Source organism: Marmota flaviventris, unplaced genomic scaffold (assembly GCF_047511675.1).
Source record: "Marmota flaviventris isolate mMarFla1 unplaced genomic scaffold, mMarFla1.hap1 Scaffold_1409, whole genome shotgun sequence".
NCBI classification, from domain to species: domain Eukaryota; kingdom Metazoa; phylum Chordata; class Mammalia; order Rodentia; family Sciuridae; genus Marmota; species Marmota flaviventris.
Genome location: NW_027287987.1, coordinates 7,501 through 14,581, shown reverse-complemented (window position 1 = coordinate 14,581; position 7,081 = coordinate 7,501).

Below are 7,081 nucleotides of genomic sequence, written 5' to 3'. Positions count from 1 at the left end.
TCGTGATGAGTTTCCAATGATTTTAATTGGTAATAAAGCAGACCTGGATCATCAAAGACAGGTTACACAGGAGGAAGGACAGCAGTTAGCATGGCAACTTAAAGTAACATACATGGAGGCATCAGCAAAGATGAGGATGAATGTAGATCAAGCCTTTCATGAACTTGTCCGGGTTATAAGGAAATTTCAAGAGCAAGAATGTCCTCCTTCACCGGAACCAACTCGGAAAGAAAAAGACAAGAAAGGCTGCCATTGTGTCATTTTCTAAGAATCCCTTGAATTTTAGCTACCAACTCCCAGGAAAAGCCCTCATCTCCTCCTCCTCTCCTGATGGTTTACCTCATGTTGGTACCTTTCTAGCCTTAGACAAATGATCACCGTGTTAGCCTTAGACCAAGAAGCCAGCTAATCCTTTCCAGACCAATTTAAAGGAAACACTAAGGCTGCTTCAAAGATGATCTGATTCTTTCTAAATACATGTCTACATATACAGACATATTCTTCTTTTAAGGGCTTACATCTTAATAGGGATGAATCAGTTGTGCAACCTAAGCTGTTTGCTAAGCTGAAGTTTTAGGTTGTGAAATAATTTTTAACTTCTGGAATCATATTACCTACTGTTATTCTAACATCCACAGGAGGGTTTTTTTTTTTAATATGAATTTTTTGCCTATCTTTAAAGATTTTGATGTCAACCTTACATAACCTTAAATACACTGAACGGAGTTTACAAAATTGAGACATATCAGACCTTTCTTGATACTACAGCTTTTCTTTCCCAGTGGCCAAAATACCAAAATACCTATTGTATTTATGGATTAAAACCTGCTTCTCGGGGCTGGGGATGTGGCTCAAGTGGTAGCGCGCTCGCCTGGCATGCGTGCGGCCCGGGTTCCATCCTCAGCACCACATACAAAGATGTTGTGTCCGCCGAAAGCTAAAACATAAATATTAAAAAATTCTCTCTTTAAAAAAAAAAAACAAAAAACTGCTTATCAAGCCTGTGATGACTCCTCCTCTTGAAGATGATAGTGTTCTATGTGGCCAAATATTTGGACTCATTCTGGACTTGGGCATCTCAATGTGTACTTGGTTTCTTAATTTAACTCTTTCACAGCCATGCTAAGGATAAGAATGAATGATTTCTGTCTGTCTTCCTTTTCAAGTATTTCAGGTTTAAGGCATTCCAAAAAAACTAAAGTTGTTTTTGTTTGCTGTCATATAAAACACGGAATTGAGCTTTCCAGAGTCACAGATGGTTAATGTTTTTGCTATGTACTTTTGTGCATTATTTTCTTATTGAACTATTTAACAAGTATTTTTATATGTTTGTAAGCAAGTATGCTTCACAGCATACCTTGTGTATATGTAAAGATAAGTATTTAATTCTCACTGTTCACTTTTAACTGACAAAGAAAAAAAAAGTGGAAACCACAGAAACTGTGGTAGGACTTTTACTTGCTGGTCTGATCCTGGTTGTATCTATCTTTGGCCAGTTTTATCCCCATTCAAGAAACCTTCCCAATCGAATACAACTGGATGAGACTCTGAAATCATTTCAATATCCCCTGCTATATATTGACTGTTATATCAAGTATTAATTGTAAAACTTGTAATTGACAATTAGTATAACTGTGGATGGCTTCTGATTTTGTTTTAATTCTGTGGATTCTGTTTAAGCAATTCAAAAGTATGTTCCTGATTGTGAGATACTAAGTGGTATGGCAGAGTTGTCACTTTATTGAATGTGTACAACAGTCCCATGACCTTTATAGAGCATACCCTTGGATAGCTTCAGGTGCTGAAATTAAAGTTGATCTGTTTTCACAAGATGAAAAAAAAAAATTGGTAAATAAAAACACAAATACAGATAAGAATTAATGGGCTGGGGATGAGGCTCAAGTGGTAACGCGCTCCCCTGGCATGCGCGGGGCGCTGGGTTCGATACTCAGCACCACATAAAATAAAATAAAGATGTTGTGCCCACTGAATACTGAAAAACAAACATTAAAAAATTCTCTCTCTCTCTCTCTCTCTCTCTCTCTCTCTCTCTCTCTCTCTCTCTCTCTCCCCCTCCCTCTCTCTCCTTCTTTTGTCTTTAAAAAAGAAAAATAAGTAAAAGTTAAAAAAGGGGCTGGGGATGTGGCTCAAGTGGCAGCGCACTCGCCTGGTTGCGTGCGGCCCGGGTTCGGTCCTCAGCGCCCCATACAAACGAAGATGTTGTGTCCACCGAAAACTAAAAAGTAAATATTAAAATTCTCTCTCACTCTCTCTTAAAAAAATAAAAAAAAAAAAGTTTATATATGTATATAAAATGTGGCCAGACAAAATAGAACTCCACAAGGAAGAATCCTTTTTCCTATTATGGTCAGTATTCTTTTTTTTTCTTTTTTCTTTTTTAGAGTAGTTGTAGGTGGACAGCACGCCTTCTCTTGACTGTGTTCCTTTTTGTATGCCGCGCTAAGGCTCAAACCCAGTGCCTCCTATGTGCTAGGCCGGCCCTCTGGCACTGAACCACAGACACAGACAGAGGAGGAAGGATTCTCAGAGGCTGTTCATCTTCCGGTTTTTTTTTTTTTTTGGGGTACAGAAACAGGCGGAAACACCAAGCCCAAAGACCAGCAGATCAAATTCCCAAGCAACCGATTTCAACGGGTTTTTACACGTTTCTGTCAATTCCTCCATTCTGTGGATGGATCCGACCGTGGCCTAGCAATCTGCCCGTCTGATAGTGGCTTCACCGTGGTGGTTTCGGTTTTGAAGTCCCACACCGCCCGTGTCCCCGGCCGGATTCTCTAGGGGTGCTGGGCCGATCTGCCTGCGTCTCGCGCCCGCCGCTGTGGGGGGCCCTGGCGGGGCGACCCGGCTGGTGGGATGTGTCCGGGTGACTCTCTACGACCCCTGCGGAGCGGATCCCGCTGACGCCGCCCGAGGTTCCGCGTCCCTTCCGCCTGATTTGGTTGACGGTTGTCGAGCTCCACCTGGTGGCCGCTTTTATGGGAGCGTCTGATCCTCGGAAGTCGCCAAGGCGTGATATTCGGTGGCGGTGGCCGAGACAGAGATCCAGGAGTTGGGCGGCGCCAGCGGAACTGTCTCGGTCGCGCTGGGCTGGGCCGTTGTGGCCCGTTGGCGGTATACTGGACCGGCAGGCTTTGTGTGTGTGTCGGTTGTCTTCTCTCCCTGCTCGGTCCGGGCCGCGGGCGCCTCGGGTGGCAGTCTGAGCGGTTCCTTCGCCGCCACGGGCTTCGCTTGGCCCCGTCTGGGTCGGTCGCCGGGACTCCTGTGTTATTTTTCTCCCGCTGCCTCTCCCTCTCCCTCCCTCTCTCTCTCACGGGTTTTGGCCGCGTGGCCGCGGGGCTGCGCCGGGCGGGCCAGAGGGGTGTGCTTGGCCGGCCTTGCCGCATTCCCTCTTTGGGGGCCCGCTGCCCGGGGCTTGTCCTGATGGCTATGCCCGGCGTCCTTCGGTGGTGGGTCGCCTTAGCGTGTTCCCCGGCCGCCCCCCGGTCCTGCTCGTTGGAGATGGTGGTCCCCGTCTCTTGTTTTCGCCTTCGTCCACGAGGGTCGACCAGTTGTCCCTAGGGGCTCTGGAGCTCGGTGATGGGCTCGATCTCGCGGTGTGCTGACCGCGACTCTGTTCAGGGAAGGCGGCGGTGCTGAGTGAACTGTTCCCCGTTGCCCCGGTCGCGATTGTTTTGGCCCGAGTTGGCCGTTTTCTGCCATCGGGTAGGTGCTGACACGTTGTCCTCTGGCGCGTGCCGCCAGAGGGAGGGAGCTTGGGCCTCCGGGTGCGTGCCGGGCTCTGGGCTGATGGGGTGGCCCGGACCCGTTCCCTCTGGAGCTGCTTGCCTGGGCCTGCGTGCGACGGCTCTTTGGCGCACCTGGAGTGCCCTCGCGGTGGTGGTGCCACCTCCGGCCGGCCGGTCTTCTGGCGCCGGGGGGCGGTGGGGGAGGTGGCGGGTGGTCCTTTACCGCCCGTGCGCTCCTCGCTGCGGGCACCGGGGGCGGTGTGACGACGCTCGTTTCCATGGCTCTGAGTCGCGCGTGTCAGGCGTTCCCCGTTCCGTGTCGTCGGCCGCTCTCCCTGGGGTGTGGGGCCGGTGAGGCCGTAGCAGGCTCCTCTTAGAAGCGGTCCTCGCCGGGTCTCCCCCTGCTCCCTGGGTCTCTCCCGCCCACTCTGCTGATCGATGTGGTGACTCTGCGCTCTCCTGGGCTGGACCAAAGCCGCGCCAGGCGAGGGACGGACATTCACGGTGAATGGGCCAGCTCTTCTCGTCCTGCCTGCGGGTCCCTCGCCTTGCCTCCCCGCCCGTTCGCGGTGCGGGGAAGGGCGGGGGTGCGGAATCCGGCCTCGACCTCGCTCCCGGGGTCCTTTGACGTAGCGGGTGCTTCTCGCTCGCCGCCCGCTCTGGGCGGCCAAGGGCCGTGTGTGGCCCTCCCCGCGACGGGGAGGGCTGCCGCCGTGCTGCTTTGGCGCGACGGTGCGCCTCTGCTTCGGTGCTCCTGGGGCGCTCCGGGTCGTTTCCTGAGGTGCCTGAGGCTGAGCCGGTGTGTGCTGTTCCCGATCCCAGTGCCGCTGCCGCGGCCGGCCGCCGCCTCGCTGTCGGTCTCGCCCCGTCTGCGGGGGTTTCTGAGGCGAGTGCCCGAAAGGAAGAGCGTTGTTGCTGCGCTCCGGGGATCGAGGCGGTAAGCTCGGCAGCGTTGCGCGTTCCCTCTCCGGGGGGAGCGGGTTGCGTTGTCGTCCCCAGTGCCGAGTGGCATGGGGAGTGTTAGGCGAGCGGGCGCCCGGGCGCTCTTCCCCACCTCCGGTGGGGGAAAGGAGACGTTGCCCGGGCGTTTGAGCGATTGTGGCGGGACGCCGAGCTGGGGCCGGTCCGGTCCCCGAGGCGATGGGGCTGTGGGTGTCCCCGGCCGCGAACGCTCAAGAAGCCTTGTGCTTGCCCATACCGCAGATCCCCCTCGTTGTCTCGGCGGCCGGTTGGGAGAGGGGCTGGGTCGGGTGCCGCCCACCCTCAGTGAGGAACGTTTCTCTAGCGATCCGTGAAGGGCGTGCCTCGTGTGGGGTACCGGATTCCCCCATTGGCCGCCCCCTGCCTTGTGCGCTACGCTACCGTCGGTGGTGTGTGTAGGCGAGAGTCCCTCCCTTCCCGCCGTCTGGGAGGGCGGGGGTCCGCCGGCCCCCCGCGGGTGGGGGCCGAGCGCCTGCTCTTGGTGCCTACCGCGGCCCACGCCTCCCCCCCTTCGAGTCGGGGGAGGGTTCCCGCTGGGCCTGGCCGGGCCCTCTGGCGCACGTGGGGCCACCGTGTGGGCCGCTGGTGCCTGCCGCGTGTGTGCGCGCGGTGGCGGTGGGGCTCTGTTCGCGCAGCCGGGGGTTGAGGGGCCCCGTCCCCCCTTCCCCCTCGCCCGCTGCGAGTGGCCCTCTGCCCGCTCCCGGTCCCGAGCCGGCGGGCGGCCTGCGTGCGTGTGCGCTGGCCTGGGGCGCGGCCGCCGCGGCCCCCCCCCTGGGAGCGTTCCGCGGGCGGCGTGGTGAGCGAGCGGACCCTGGGGCCGTAGAGGCCCAGGTCGTGGGACTCGACCGGCACGAGGTGTGGCGTTGCATGCTGGCGTTTGGCGTCCAGGCGCGTCTCGTCGCGTGGAGGGCCACCCTGTGGTGGCGGGGCGGCGGGTCTCGTTGGGAGGCTCCGGGGCTGGGACCGGAGGCCGGGTTGGCGTCGCAGGCGGTGCGGGACCGCCCTCGCGTGTGGCGGTGGGACCCCGCTTGTTTTCCTGGCGGCCCGACTCTGTGCCCGAGGTCTTCTCCCCGGTTTCCTCTCCGCGTTTCTTTGCCCCTCGCTGCCTCCGGCGCGCCCTCCATCCCGGCGGGGTTGTGCCCCCCTCCTCGCCTCCGCCGAGCCTCCCCCCTGGCTGACTGGTCGCGGCCGCGCTGCCGCCCCCTCCCGGGCGTGTACCGGGTGTGGCGGTGGGCACGCTGGACGGGCGGTTGTCGCTGGGGATGCTCGTCACGGTGTGCGGGTTGAGGGTTCGGGGGCTCCCCGCCTCTTGCGGCGGCGGTGGGGCGGTGGGGCCCTGTCCCCCGCGAGGGCCCTCCCGGGAGGTTGGCTGATGCAGGGAACCCGGCCGGCGGCTCGTCCGGGGCCACGCGGGACCGCCCGTGCGCCTAGTGTGTGCGCTGGCGGTGATACACCGTGTGCCGCCCTGGGTTTGTCCGGCCGGTGCGGCCCGCGCGGCTCGGCCAGCTCTCTCCGGGCGGGGCTCCTCCGCGGGTGGGCAGGTGCCCGCTCCCGTTTCCTGCCGCCCTTCTGGCGCGCCGCTCCCCACGCTGGCTGCAGCCGCCGCCTCCTCGTGCTGCCGGGCCCGTCCCCGTCTGGTCTCTTCTGACCCTGGCCCGCCCGCTCTCTCGACCCTTCGCGAGTTCGCTCCCACGGGGGGGCCCGCCGCGGCCCCCGCCTCCTGGCCGCCACCGCCGCTTGTCCGCTGGCGACGGCGTCGTTGTGTGCCGGTACTTGGGGGGGACGACGGGTCCGCCACCCCCGCCCCCGCGGGGCGCCGGGCACCCGCTCGGTGCCGCGTGAGGGTTGTGCCGCTCGGGTGCGTGTGTCCGGCCACGACCCGGTCCGGTCGCGAGGAGTCGCTCCCCGCTCGTGCCGCCGCGCCGTTCCCCGGGCGGGGCAGGGGAGGTGGGGAAGGGCATGGCCCCGAACCACTCGCGTCCCTGTCCCCGTCCGCGCGAGCGCGGCGGCCTGGGCCGCGGGGCGGCTCCGTGCCACCGTTGGGTTTGTGGGGAGCCGTGCGTCTCTGACGCTCCCTCCCCTCGTTCTCGCGCGCGCGTGATGTTGTGTGCGGGTCGGGTCGGGCGGTACCGTCCGGGGCGGGTCGCGGCCCGCCTCGGGCGCGCCCCCGTCTCGTCCCCGTGCACGCCGCGCCGCGTGGGTTTCCCGCGGTGGCCGCCGCGGCCGTGGCCGTCGTGGTTCTCCCTCGGTCCCGCGCCCGGGCCGGCGGCCCTCGTGCGCCCGACTGCCGGGTGTCTGCTCCGCCTCCGTGGGGGGCGAGGCTGTTCGGTCCGCGTGCCCTCCCTCTCGCCGGC